The sequence below is a fragment of the Pogoniulus pusillus genome, chromosome 6 (genome assembly GCF_015220805.1).
Source record: "Pogoniulus pusillus isolate bPogPus1 chromosome 6, bPogPus1.pri, whole genome shotgun sequence".
NCBI lineage: Eukaryota > Metazoa > Chordata > Aves > Piciformes > Lybiidae > Pogoniulus > Pogoniulus pusillus.
The window spans coordinates 40,184,494-40,199,457 of NC_087269.1; the positions used below are offsets into that span (position 1 = coordinate 40,184,494).

At 45.2% G+C, this 14,964-nt stretch overlaps 1 protein-coding gene across 2 annotated transcripts in view; it reads left to right on the forward strand.

The window, feature by feature from the left end:
- Nucleotides 1–9,680: 9,680 nt before the first annotated feature.
- The window catches only part of MGMT (O-6-methylguanine-DNA methyltransferase), a 175,161-nt gene continuing 169,877 nt past the window's right edge, over nt 9,681–14,964 (forward strand). Inside the window, exon 1 of one of the 2 annotated variants that reach the window (XM_064145321.1) lies at nt 9,681–9,888. The gene's annotated coding sequence lies outside the window, so the exon portion shown is untranslated. The remainder of the gene's footprint in view (nt 9,889–14,964) is intronic. The other variant, XM_064145322.1, reaches the window with a different exon arrangement.

Genomic DNA, 14,964 nt, shown 5'->3' on the forward strand with positions numbered 1-14,964 from the left:
TTGAGTTCTGAAGGCTGAGCTGAATGTAGTGTTTGTAGTCTACTGAGAATATGTCTGGAAAACATAAAACAATCTGCTAGGTAAGTTACAAAGCTGTTGACACAGGGAATGAAAATGGAAATTCTGTAGTGGTCTCCTCCAGCCAGGGTTTTTTTGCTGTACTTTGGCTGATGTGAGCTGATTGCTGCTGTATATCTCGATGTTACTCTCCCATTTCAGAAATGCTCTGACATTATCTCCTTGGCAGTTTGAAAAATAGTATCAAACACTCAACACATTTGAGCGCACGTTTTCAACCCAGCAATCCTAAAGCTCATTTCCACAGGTGCTGGAGGCAGGTTAGGACCCACTTCAAGTGGATTCATTTTGGAGAAAACAATACCTGATTTTACAGAGTGCACCCATACAGCCCTGCACATCATAGGATGTTAGGGGTTGGAAGGGACCTAAGGAGATCATTGAGTCCAACCCCCCTGCTGCAGCAGGACAATCCTATCTAACACAGATCGCAGAGGAACACATTCAGACAGGCCTTGGAAGTCTGCAGAGAAGAAGACTCCACAACCTCCCTGGGGAGCCTGTGCCAGTGCTCTGGGACCCTTACAGTAAAGAAGTTCCCCCTTGTGTTGGAGCAAAACCTCTTGTGCTGCAACTTAAACCCGTTGCTCCTTGTCCTATCCCAGGGAGCAAGTGAAAAGAGCATGACATGCAGACACAGTGAGGACACAAGAAACAAACTGAAAACTTGATTTAATTTCCAGAGCACCACAGTAAACACACATCTCATTCAGAATCACAGAACTGTTTCAGTTGGAAAAGACTTCTAAGATCAAGCCCAACCACCAAACCAACACCACTATGGCCATTAAGCCATGTCCTAAAGTGCCATGTCCATGTTTCCTGAACACCTGCAGGGATGGAGACTCCAACACCTCTCCGGGCAGCCTGTTCCAATGCCTGACCATTCTCACAGCAAAGAAATTGTTCCTAATCTTCAATCTAAACCTGCCCTGGCACAATTTCTGGTGGCTCAGTAAAAGATACTGGGGACAAGAGACTGACCGCCACCTGTTTTCATCCTCCTTTCATGGACATGTGAGAACAACGAGGTCTCCCTCAGGGTTTTTTGTCTGCAGACTAACCAAACCCAGTTCCCTTAGCTACTTCTCAGCAGACCGGTTCTCTGGACCTTACAACAGCTTTGTTGCTCTTCTCTGAGCCCTCTGCAACATCTCTGTGTCTTTTTTTGTAGTGATGGGCCCAAAACTGAACCCAGGATTCAAGACCTCATTAGTACATGGGCACGACCACTTCCCTACTCTTGCTGGCTGTACAAAGCCTCCCTGAAGCCTTCTCTTCTCCAGGCTGAACAGCTCCAACTCTCTCAGCCTGACCTCACATCAGAAGGCCTCCAGCATTGCTGTACACTCCTCTGGTCCTGCTCTAACTAAGGACCCCAGAGCTGGCCACAGATACTGCAGGTGGGGTCTCAGTAAATTGGAGCAGAGGGGCAGAATCCTTTCCTTCTACCTGCTGCCCATGCTGCTGGGGATGCAGCCTGTGATGAAACTGACCTTCTGGCCTGCAAGTTTACATTTGTTGGCTCATGTCCCACATTTCATCCAGCAAATATGTCCACAGCAAAAAAACATACACTGTAAATTTTGCTGTAATAATTATTGGAGATGCTTGAGCTTTGCTGGAACTTGGCAATAGCTGCAACAGCTCCACTAAATATAGGACTCTAGGCACACTTAATTTAGCAGGACATTTATCAGTGGCCTTATTGACTAAAAATTCCACTTATTTAACATTTATAAGGGTTTACACCACACACGTTTCTCTATAGCAGAACAGATAAAATTTATAGTGGTTAACTTCATCATTATTGTCAAAGCATTTTCCAGCAACTTCTGGAATGGAGCAGCCAGGAGATAACTAAATCAGCTGAAGCAGAACCTATGAAACATTTGGCCACATTTGGAGTATTTGGTCTAGTTCTGGGGTCCACAGTTCAAGAGAGATGAGTTGCTACTGGAGAGAGTCCATAAAAGGGCTATGACCATGCTGAGGTGAATGAAGTGTTTCTGTCAGGAGGAAAGGCTGAGGGATCTGGGACTGTTAAGTCTGGAGAAGAGCAGCTTGAAAGGGCTCGATGCTCTGCAAGAGCTAAAGGGTGGAGGGCAAGAGGATGGGGCCAGATTCTTGTCAGTGGTGACCAGTGACAGGAGAAGGGGCAATGGTTACAAACCGGAGCCCGGGAGGTTCTGTCTGAACAGGAGAAACTCGTTTGGTGTGAGGGTGCTGAAGGCCTGCAGCAGGCTGCCCAGAAAGGTTGTGGAGTTCCCCTCTTTGGAGATTCCAAACCCACCTAGACATTATGGTCCTGGGCAACCTCCTGTGGGTACTGCTGCTTTAGCTGGGGGATTGGACTGGATGTTCTCCAAACATTGGTCCCTTCCAAGCCTTACCACGCTGTGATTCTGTGAAGAAGGCAATCTCTGCTAATATCCCTTTTGTTTTCAGAGTTTGCTATTAGATTTCCCTATAGGCTTTAGTGGCTGGCAAACAAGTCCCAGCACCTTGTTTCCAGGAAATCATATTTCTCCCTGTGCCAAGCTTCTTTGTAAGTACCAAAGAAGGTTTGTCTACTAAAATACACTTTCTTAACTTACCAGTAATTCTACACTCTGAACCACCCAATTTCCTTCCTCTCCCAGTGCAGGAACCACTTGTATTCCTGCTCAACATGCCCTCTCTCTGAGCTTACTTTGTGTTTTCATAATAGAGATGAGTTCACCCCTGTTAAAAGTGGAATCAGACACACTTGGAGAATGTTTTGGGGGAAGAAGGAGAGAAAAAGTTTTTATTAATGTGGGTTACAAATTATTTCAAAGATGATGGCAATTCAGTATGCACAGATCTTTACCTGAACTCCCTCAAATTTGAAGAATTGTGGAATTTTACTGCAGAACCCCTCAGTATTCACATTTTTATGCAAGGAAGATATTCTCCTCTTACTGAGGCAGCACTGTTCCGTAATAATCTCAGCTGATGCTGAAAATTCAGATCCATAGAATGATTTTGGCTGGAAGAGACCTCAAAGATCATCTAGTTTCAAACTCCCTGCTATGGGCAGGGACACCTTCCACTAGACCAGAGTGCTCAAGGCCACATTTAACCTGGCCTTGAAATCTCCAAGGAGGAGGCATCTATGACCTCCCTGGGCAACCTGTGATGTGCCATGATGTGTTTTGCCTTCAAACCTCCAGTCTGCTCTTCCTTAGACTGAAGAACATGCTCCAGAAAACCACACTTCTTTGTAACTACACCTTAGACTTAATTTCTTATATATGGATCATCCAAATTTCACTCCTTTTGAGGTTACTGGAGACACCTGCACTCACACAGCCATTCAGACACAGTGCACTCATGCAGCCCATAATGCAAACTGTATCCTAGGCTGGATCAAGATGCTGTGGCCTGCTAGTCAAGAGAGGTGATTCTTCTCCTTCTGTCTTGTGAGACCCCACCTCAAATACTGCACATGGGTTCTGATGTCCAAATCATAAGAAGGACACAGAACTATTGGAGTAAGTCCAGATAATCCAAGGTCTGGAGCTCTTCTGCTATAAGGATAGATTGAGGGAGCTGGAGTTATTCAGCCTGGAGAAGAGACTGGGGGAACCTGATAGGTGCCTTTCAATACCTGAGGAGAAGCTACAGGAAGGCTACACATAAGGGTGCCTAGCAACAGGACTAGGGAGAATGGTTTTAAGCTCAGGGAGAGTCAGTGTAGGCTGGATCTTACATAGAAGTTCTTCAGTATGAGGGTGGTGTCCAGAGAGGTTGTGGATGTCCTCTCTCTGGAGGTGTTCAAGGCCAGGTTAGATGACTCTTGAGCAACCAAGTCTAGTTCAGAAGAGTCCCACCCATAGTAGGGGAGTTGAAGTAGATTATCTTTGAGGTCCCTTCCAACCTAAGCCATTCTATGATTCTCATCATTTCACAGCAGTTAAAATAATGTGCACAACAAAGTCCCACCATGTGCTGCAAACAAAAATCTGGTGTGAGTGATTCCTTCTAGTATTAAAAAGTTATTTTAATATCTGCTATTTTGAAAGGAGATTGAGAGTGCTTTTCACAAACACACACACACACACTCCTTCAGGGCCAAGTAAAGCACATAATGTGCCCCGGTCAAGTGTTCAACCCTGTATTGACATGAACTTTCCAGATTTAAATTTGCAGGACACATCCCTGCTGCTGAGAAAATGCAACTCCTTGGCAAATGAAATCACAGTTTCTGGTTTCATTCAGCCTTTCTTTTTTCTTTTTTTCTTTCTTTCCTGGTGTTTCTAAATGTGAAAGGCAAGCCTTGTTTACTTGGAGTGAAATCATATGAGGTTACATTGCTGCACTTCTTCACAGCTGAGGAGGTTCATGCAGAGAGGTCACCAGAGCATAGGAAGTGATGGAGGCCGGATTCTGACTCAGAAGCCACATACACAGAGCAAGAGAAATGTACGATGCCTGTGCTCCAATCTGACAATTTTCTCTGGGGGGAAATTAAAGAAGTACAAGTGAGGTCCAAATCAGAGTGATTTTCAATCCTACATCTTCCCTGACACTCCATCTGTTTCTCTCCCAAGCTAATATGAGGGTAGTTACAGCTCCAGTGCCCAAGTCTCTCTTCCACAGCAGATGTTGCACAAAGTAGGTGCTTTCAGAGGTTAGTCCTTAACAAGGAATTTAATCCAGGCTGAAATATCTGTGAATTCACATCCCAAGGCCTTTAATAAAACACTCTTTTTTTTAGGTTTTCATCCCACTCCGGTGCATTCTTTGACCTCAAAGTTTATGTGCTGGTTTAAGATGAAGTTTACTTGGAAGCAAATTCCTGTGCTGTCAGTAGAAGGGCATTTTGCACTCAGCTGTGGACAGATGTTCCAGTCTCAGGAAAATACTATCCTCTACCTGGAAATGCCACATTCAGTGAGCTATGGCTTGCAACCAAAAGGCTTAATAAAGAGCTGAAGGAAACCGCTTCAAGTAAGAAGCAAAGACACAGGACATGAAGGGGCTAAGGCTGCTGGTGGAAAACAAGTTGCCTATGAGTCATCAAAGTGCCCTTGAGACCAAGAAGGTCAATAGTCTCCTATGGCATTTTAAGAAGAGTGTGGCCAGAAGGTTAAGGGAGATTTTCCTTCCTCTCTACTCTGACCTAGTGAGGCCACATCTGGAGTACTGGGTCCAGTTCTGTGCTTCTTAGTTCATGAGACACAGGGAACTACTGGAGAGAGTCCAGCATTAGTTACAAGGGTGCTGAGGGACCTGGAGCTTCTCAGTGAAGAGGAAAGCCTGCGAGACCTGGCCTGTTTAGCCTAGAGAAGAGCAGCCTGAGAGGGATGTTTTCAATGCTGATCAATAGCTAGACTGATCAATATGATCAACGGTGCCAGACTTTTTCAATGGTGCCCAGAGACAGGACAAGGGGCAACAGGCACAAACTGGAATCCAGGAGGTTCCATCTGAACAGGAAGAGAAACTTCTTTGGTGTGAGGGTGGCAAAGCCCTGGAGCAGGCTGTCCAGAGAGATTGTGGAGTCTCCCTCTTTGAAGAGATTCCAAACCCTCCTGCTCATTGTGATCCTGGGCAGCCTGTTGTGGGTGATCATGCTTTAGCAGGATGGTTTGACTGGATGATCTCCAGAGGTCACTTCAAACCCACACCATGATGTGATTCCGGGATTCTGTGACTTGAAAAACATGTTAGAAATTCTGTATGTTCTTACAAGATCGGTGTTATGAAAACCTCCCTACTAGCTTTAATCCTAGTGAGCCACACTGGAAATGTCATAACTGAACACTGGAAACTCCTGGGAAGAAAACTGACATCAGGTTGCCCTCATAGCTACTTTAATAAAGAAGTTTAACAACTTATACCAACTACAGTAGTAGGAGCAGACCTATGTACATGAAAAAGGGGAGTTACATATATCAGACCTTGGAACAGGCTACCCACGGAGGTGGTGGAGCCACAGTGTCTGGAGGTGTTCGAGAAATATGTGGACGTGGCATTTTGAGACACAGTTTAGTGGCCACGGTAAGTGTTAAGGTGATGGCTGGACTCAGTGACCTTAGAAGTCTTTTCCAAATGAAACAATTCTATGATTCCACAACGTGTATTTTGATATGTTTTGTTCACATTGATGTCATTGACCAATGATGCATCTAATGAGGAACAGTCTCCTCAGTCTTGTGCTTAAAGGACAGTTAGGTGGAAATTCAAAAGCTGAGTAGTTGAAATTATAATGGAGCTTACTTAAGGTAAGAAAGATGAAAATCTGGAGAGTTGAAGGACTGGAGGATATTTGAATAAGATGTTCATCATTCCGAGGGCAGAGTTAAAACCCATCAGGAGTAACTTTTTTGCCTCTTTCTGCTGACAGAAGTATATGACACTGAATTAAGTGTCAGTCCAGTGGAGCAAGAATCAGCAGAGAAACACTTCTTTATAGTGCAAACACACAACCTGTAGATCCACCACCAAAACCCAAGATGCCAGGTTTTAAGTTGGATATTTTACATTCCTCATTCAAATCCTGTTATAATGCAAACTAAAATCATATTAAAGATAATCAATTTTCATGCTGCAGGCAATAAGGAGATCACCTTGGGAGAGGAGTCAGAAAAGATTAATATGTATTTTGGGGAAGTTTCCACTGACAAAGTTTTAACAACTGGCTACTTTTGAGCAAAGGATATCAGGACAGAGAGATTTCATCCAGTTTCACTTTAATGTGGAATGCTAATATCTTCCAAATAGAATAAATCCATTTTTAAGCAATAATACACCAGAGTGAAGTTTCCAAAACAGGACATTAACATTCACTAATACTTAGGAGGTATTAATGAATCCTTCTGACAACTGAGAAATTCAACAACTCAATTCTGACAACTCAAAAAATTCTACTTCACCTTTTCACTCACTATTCACATGACAGGAACAAGCAGGATCAGACTCTCAGCACCTGAACTAACAACCCCAGGTCAGACTTGGAGACCATATATCAGTGGTGTCCAGTGACAGAACAGGAAGCAATGGGCACAAACTAGAACCCACAAAGTTCCATCTGAATATAATGAAAAGCTTCCTTCTCTGAGAGTATCAGAGCCCTGGTACAGGCTGCCCAGATCCATAAAATTTAGAGCAAAGGTCTAGAGAAGAAGCTTCATGAGGAGCAGCTAAGAGAACTGGGGCTGTTCAGCCTGGAGAAAAAGAGGTTGAGGGAAGACCTTCTTTGCAACTTCCTGAAAGGAGGTTGGAGCCAGATAGGGGTTGGTCTCTTCTCCCTAGTAGTGGGTAAAAGGACAACAGAAAACAGCCTCACTGCACCAGGGGAGGTTTAGGTTGCACATGAGGAACAATTTCTTCCCCCAAAAGGTTGTCAAATCTTGACTCCAGGGCAGTGATGGAGTCACCATCTCTGGAGGGATTACAAAACTTTGCAGATGTGGTACTGAGACGTCGTTTATGAGCCAAGGTGGTAGTCTTAGGTTAAGGTGTGGACTCAATCTTTTCCAGCCTAAACAATTCTATGGTCTATATCATAAGATCTGGATTCATCATCGTCTCTTCTCCCAGGCAACCGGCAATAGAACAAGGGGACACAGTCTCAAGTTGTGCCAGGGGAGGTATGGGCTGGATGTTAGGAGGAAGTTGTTGGCAGAGAGAGTGATTGGCATTGGAATGGGCTGCCCAGGGAGGTGGTGGAGTCACCATCCCTGGAGGTGTTCAAGGAAAGACTGGCTGAGGCACTTAGTGCCATGGTCTAGATGACTGGATCGGGCTGGGTGCTAGGTTGGACTGGGTGACCTTGGAGGTCTCTTCCAACCTGGTTGATTCTGTGATCATAAAACCATTTACATTGATTGTAATTCATCCTTCACAGATCACACAGATCCACAGATCACTTTTCTTCCAAACTGCAGGCTGCAATTAGCAGGATGGTGTGGAAGATCTGGATATTTTTACTATCTGAGAACAATTTCAACAGTGACTTCTGGCCAATGCTTTGCCTAAGGAGATAGTAAAGCAAGATAGGGTGGTAAACATTCCTTGCTCACATTTCCTTGACAGACTCAAAGTTAACAGCCCAGAAAGCAAAGGGTAAAACTAGATGTGATGTTAAGAATACTACTTCTAAACTCAGCAGATGGTCTCAGGACTTATACACACCTGTGTGAATCGTTGCCCTTTTACAAGCTTGCTTCAAAGCAGCCATTGCAGAAATATTTTCAATTACATAGGGGAAACTTCTGCATTTTGCATGCTCTCTTCTATTTCTTTGGACCAAAATGTAACACATATGCACTGACACGATGCTATTCTGTGTTCATTCCCTTTGAAAAAAAGGACTTCCAAAATTCTGTCATGACTTCCCCCCCCCCCCCCCCCCCCCATTCTGATCTTTCCCAAGTGGATTCCTACATTTTGTGATAGTTTCTGAGTCACATAACATGACTAACAAAACTTTCACTGATATAATTTAGATTAAGAGTCAGGCAGCGAAAGATTCTCTGGCTTGAAAATTTGTGGTTTCTTGTTACAAACTTTCCTGGCTTGTCCTGTGTTTTTCATCTTGTTTTTTCAGGGCTTTGGGTTTTTTTTTGTTTGTTGGTTTGGGTTCTTTATGTCCTCAAATAAACCTCACCCTATAGTCTACTTTCCTCTGGCATTTCATTCCTGCTTATCTCGCTCTTTTGGAAGTCGGATTTGCCAAGTGCTTCCCTCTCTGCAAACTCTGGTTTAGTTCACTGTCCCCATCCTTTCCCTAACTTTGGAAATGGGGGGAAGAAGGACAACTCATTGGTGCTTCCAGTCCTCATCTGTTGCCTTTCATCATCGCGCTGCAAACTGCAAGCCGAATGAAAGGCAGTCACAGAATCATTCTGCTTTGGAGACCTCTAGGATCATCCAAGTCCAACTATTAACCCACCACTACCAGGCCAGCGCTAAGCTACATCCCTCAGCACCACATCTCCACAGCCCTGCATCTGTCTAGGGATGCTGACTCCATCATTACCCTGGGCAGCCTGAGGCAGGCCCTGACAACCCTTTGGGGGAAGACATTGCTCCTCACGTCCAACCTAACCCTTCACTGATGCAACTTGAGGCCATTTCTTTCTTGTCCTGTTGCTTGTTACTTTGGAGACCAACCACTACCTGGCTCAAGGAGTCACAGTGAGCAAGGTCTCCTCTCATGAGCCTAAAGGGTATTAAACAACCCATTTCAGTTCCAAGGACTGCATTCTGTTTCCTACACATGGTGCATTGATTCAGCAGCCACAAACACATCATGGGAAGAACCAAGGAGCAGGGGCTCAGCACTATGCAAGCTCTGACTTCTCCTGTGCTACTGCCCCGAATCGTTACACTGTAAGCGCACTTGCACCGAAATCCATGTTTCTAACCACCTGTGTGACCTGCAGGAGCCCACTCTGGCTTTGAGCCTGGCGCTGGTGGCCTGCGTTACCCGCCCCGGCTACGTAAGCAGGGTGAGATGTGTGTGATGCTCTTCCGAGCCTGGTCTGGAGCAGCCCTGGCAGAGCTAGCTAGGAGGCTCTGTGCACACGACTAGCCCTGGAGGCTGAGCAGCGCTGAGAGGCAAAGCCAAGCCGCGCGGCCAGGCCGGGCCCGCTCCGCGGGCTCCTCGCTTCCGCCCCTGTACCGGGGCACAGCGGCTCCGCCCCGGCAGTGCGGCGCCTCCCCTGCCGCCGCCTGACCGGAACAGGTTCCTCGGCGGCGCCAGTCTCGTCGCGGCTGCAGGTCCGGAGCGTCTCCGGCCGCCTCTTTGTCCTTCTTCCTCCTTCTCCTCGGGGGCAGGTGCGCGGGAGGGCTGTGCAGCTGCGGGACCCGACTGGGCGGGCTCGGGGCGGCCTCCACGGGCTTGGACCGGCCGCGTTATGGCCGGATCTGGAGGTGGGGGGTGGAGATGGCGTTCGCCTGGGGCTGGTTTGGGGCTGCTGCTGGTAACGGGGCCGTGGCAGCGCCGTCTGTGTCACTTTGGGTAGCTGTGCTAAGGATGAGCTGTCACAGCCCCTTCGTGCTTGTCACTGCCTGAAAGTTTTACTTGGTCTTACAACCCAGAAGTGATGGGGGTTTCTTTGCTCTCTAGTATCCACGTTCACGGCCGCCTGCAGGGCCTAGAAGAAGGAATATCCCTGCTTGAATCCCAAAGCCTTTGCTGCTAGAGCAGGCAGCAGGCCCACGTGTTGGATACCATTCCAGCAGAGTTACAAAACTGAGCCCCAAGCTGCTGGTGAGCTGCCCTAGGCCTTACTCCTGCCCTGGTCTCTGCCAAATGCTTCCCTTGCCCAAAGGAAGCAGTTTGGTATCTGCCGTGGGAACTGAGCCACTTCTAAAAGCATTGGTTTCCGTTGGGATGGGGATGAAGCAATGCAGTAGGTGAGAGGATGGCAGCACCCTGCTTCCCGGCAGCAGCCTGTGGTCAGCTCAGATTAGCATGAAGATGCACTCAAATGAAATATGTCTAATTGATGCTAACACTGAAATGTTTTGCTGTTGACTTAAAAGCCTTTTTAAAATGAGTATGATGTAACTGCACACAGCTTTGAAACAAAGCACATGTAAAGAATTGGTGATACTATATTATTTTCGCTCCTAACTCCCAAATAAACCTGTTACTGAGTTGTATCTTCTTGTTGTGAAACGGAGCTCATATTAAATGGTAAGGTGCAGTCTCTGCAGTTCATGTAGAGGGGCCTCCATTTTCTGTAATCTGAGGCATAACAGTTTAAAAATGTCTGTCACAGCATCACTCTTGCACCCAGATTTGTGCCCCCCTTGCACAGAAGACAAGGGTTATCTTCTGGAAGGGTATGCTTAGATGACAGGGTTCCCTTGTGAACCTGATGAAGGTTTTGACCTCTGAGCCCTGCCTGTCTCCCTAATGCACAGGGGACCAAAAGTGGCAGTGCAGGAGCTTTTTCTCCCTGAACTGCTACTCTGGCCTTTGGTCTTCCTTCCATTGCATGGAAATGCAGCTTAAGCAGAGCCATGATGGAGGGATCTTCTGTCGCGTTACAATGCCTCCTTGCCGTGTAGTGTGGAAGCCCACAGAGGATCTGCTGGGATGAAAGTCTTCTAGCAGCTTTATACTCCCATGGGTACACAGGCACCCCTTTTGGAAAGCTTTGTATGGTCTCTGCAGGAAGAGAGCAGAGCTGAGGTGCCTGCCTGTTGTTTCAAGACCTGAAAAGTTACTAATTGTGGGACAGCCTGGCTCTGATTTTGGGGCTGCTGCTTGCAGCCTTGAAGCAGAGTTACAGATCCTGTAGAATATCTGGTTTTTAACCCAAGGTATTTCTTTAGGTGTTAATTTTGTGTTTGGGCTTTTGCCCTCTTGAACCTGTCCACCTTTCATCTTTGGCTTGATTTGTCTTTTAACTTCACAGAGTCATGGAATTGTTTCATCATAGAATCATCTCTCTTATGTAGAAAGACTGAGAGAACTGGGTCTCTCTAGTCTGGAAAAGAGCAGACTGGGGTGGGAGGCATGTTCATCAATTCTTGCAAACACTTCAAGGGTGGGACACCTCTTCTAAGATGACAGGCTGAGAGAGCTGGAGTTGTTCACTTTGGAGAAGAAACAGCTCCCAGGAGACCTTTACTGTGGCTTTCCAATATCTGAAAGGGGCCTATGAGAAAGTTGGTGTTGAGTAGTGATAGGACTAGGGGAAATGGATCCAAGCTGGAGGAGGCTAGATTCAGGTTAGATCTTAGGAAGAGGTTCTTCACCACAAGGGTGGTGAAACACTGGAACAGGTTCTCCAGGGAGATGGTGAAAGTGCCATCCCTGGATATTTTTAAAGCCAGGCTGTATGTGGCTCTGGGTGACCTGATCTAGTGGAACGTGTCCTTGCCCATGACAGGGGGGTTGGAGGTCCCTTCAAACCCTGACAGTTCTGTGATTCTGTGAACATGGGACCAGTCTTTTTTTCAGTGGCATCAGGTTGCAAGATGGGTAACAGGCACATACTTAACATAAGTTCCATCTAAACATAGGAGGAACTTCTTCAAGGATGATGGAGTGCTGCAGTGGGCTGTACAGAGAGGTGTCTCCATCTCAGGGAACACTTGCTTGGGCATGATCCTGTGTGACCTTCTCTAGGTGAGCCTGCCATGACAGGGAAGTTGAACTTGATCTCCAGATATCCCTTGCAACCCCTAGCTGGTTAGAAAAGATGCTTAGGATTCGTTAATGTATGACTGCTGAGATGTTTGTAAAACTTACTGCTTCTGGGACAAAAAAAATCACCCCTGTAGTGCAGGATACATCAATCTAAGACCAGAAGTCTTTAGTTTTTCAGTTACGTGAAATTTGTCATGTTGCTTTCTTGCATTCTTGAATGTTTTGTCACTCTGTGACAGTTTTTTCCAAGTAAAAAGTTCTTGTTTGCTTTCTTTTTAAACAGAAATGTCCTGAGTTTGGACAATTCTACTCAAAGCCTCAAGCTTCAGAAGGATAAAAAAAAATTAGATGTAGCCCTGTGAGCTTGCAAGGTGGCTTTAGCAATTCCTATCTGCATTCTGATCCATGACAAGTTAATTACACCAATTACACCAGCAACTGAACAGAAGCTCTATAGGAAACTGTTGTAGTTATATTGCAACTTGTGTTACCGTGACTACTTTATCTCTTGATAACTCTGTAATTAACTTGTCACCACTGTTTAATGCTTAACGTATGTAGAGAATCAGTTAATGGCATCACTAAAGGGATAGTAGCCTGAAGGAGAAGCTCATGCCCTTTGGGAAGGTTATCAGGGGTTTCCTTGAATGGCTAATTTAAGGACTTGTGCAGGAAAAAAAAAAAGTATTAAACTATGGGAAGTGAGGATAAGGTGGAGAGGCTGCACCAGAGAAATTCAGTTTAAATGGATTTCAGTGACAAGGGAAACTTAGAAGAAGCAGTAATGCAAGGACTCCAGAGGAGAACATAGCAGAGGTGTGGGTGAGTGATTTTGTAGTGTTCCTGAGCAATCAGGGTTTTGTAGTTGTGAGAACAAGTGATGTTCATGATTTAAACCTTGGTGTGCAGGCTGATGCACCCTCTTACGCTCTAAACGTGATTTTCTCATGAGCCATGACCTCTACCTCTGATACAAAGGCTGTAAGCCTCATTTGTGGTGACTGAAAGGTGATTTCAACACTGATGGTCTTTCTGGTATTGGGACTTTGTAGAAACAAATTGTAGGTCCTGATTTGTTGATATTTGACATCAGCCTCAAGACTTAGCTGTTCTTCCTGGTATGTGGCTTAACTGCAAAGAAAGTTAAGCTAAAAAAAGAGAACAAACTACCAAAGAAAAACAAATCTCATTGCTTGTGATAGATGCTAACATCTCATTTTATATTTTACAGAACAATGTTAAATACTTAATGTGCAAAACTTCTAAAGACATCCTGAAGGCGTTAGCGTTTGGTCTGATGCTGGTAAAGGTTTCCTGCCTTAGAACCATTTCCTGTTTGTAATGCTGCTGAAGTCATTCAGCGCCTAACCCAGTCAATCACCAGGATTTCTGCTCCCCCTGTACTTAGTACTAATGAGGTGCCATGAGTGGTGGGTTCAGTTTTGGGGCCCACACTACATGGAATCACTGGAATGGGTCCAATGAAGGGCAATGAAGCTGGTGAAGGGTTTGGAGAGCAAGTCTGGTGAGAAGCAGCTGAATCACAGAATCACTTTGGTTGGAGGAGACCTGTAAGATCAAGTCCAGATGTTACCTAAGTTGACCATGTCGTCTGATAGACCATATTCCTCAGCACCACATCTGCATGTCTTTTAAACACCTCCAGAGATGGGGATTCAACAACCTGCCTGGGCAGCCTTTTCTAGTCTTTGAGAACCCTTACAGTGAGGAAGTTCTTTCTTCTGCTGTCCAACCTAAACCTCCCCTGGTGCAAATTCAGACTGTTTTCTCGTGTGTTCTTACCAGAGGGAAGAAACTCCCACCTCACACCAACCTCCTTTAGGGTAGTTGTAGAAAGGAAGAAGCCCCCACTTCAGCTTGCTTTAGTCTAGAGGAGAAAAAACAATGAGGTTTTAATTTCAGGGGGCTTACTTTCTTAGATAATGACAGTTTTCCAGCATGTTTTGGATGGGTTTGGAAATTTGAACTTAGTAATGTCACAATTAAAAGCATTTAGTGTCCTTCCTACAGGCATCCAGTTGTTGAGTTTACCTCTGCTCGCTCTTGCCTCTGTGAATGTTGTTTGTCTACAGATGTTCTGCTGAGGGCTTCAGTTGTGCTGATTGACCTGGAGGTATGACTAAAACCTTCCTGATGGAAGAAAACACCCTGTGTTAAATTTTCTCCTGTAACTCAAATAGGAGAATCCAATACAAGTATGTTTCAGTCAGCATTAAGCTAAACACATACCTACAGGATCAACCAGGTTATAAAACCAGACCAAACCTGTGTTGAAGTGTTCCCCAGAAACACAAAATTTAGTTAATTTAGTTTTAAAGCTGATGTGTGCCTTGTGTGGTCTAGACCACTGCTTAAACAAACCAAATGTGTTTGAATGCCAGTAAAGCTTGTGTGGCTTTGGAGTTTTATGGAAGCTGAATAACACTGGAAGTTTCTTTGGAGATGTCACTGTTTTGATGCCTTTTTGCTAATCCTTTTTGAAGTTATTTCTTTAATGACTATTTTTATTATCAGCCTAGCAAAAGCACCTCATCTTGGTGTAAATCATTTCAGATACCTACTCATGTCACTTGAAAAATTTGAATGTGCAGCTGAAATTCTCAATGCATCAGAGGTTCTGAAGGTGATGAAAAACTTACTCACCTTTAATCACCTTAGAGATGGGGAACTACTGGAGAGAGTCCAGCAAAGGCTATGAAGATGAGGGGTATTGAAACATCTCTGAG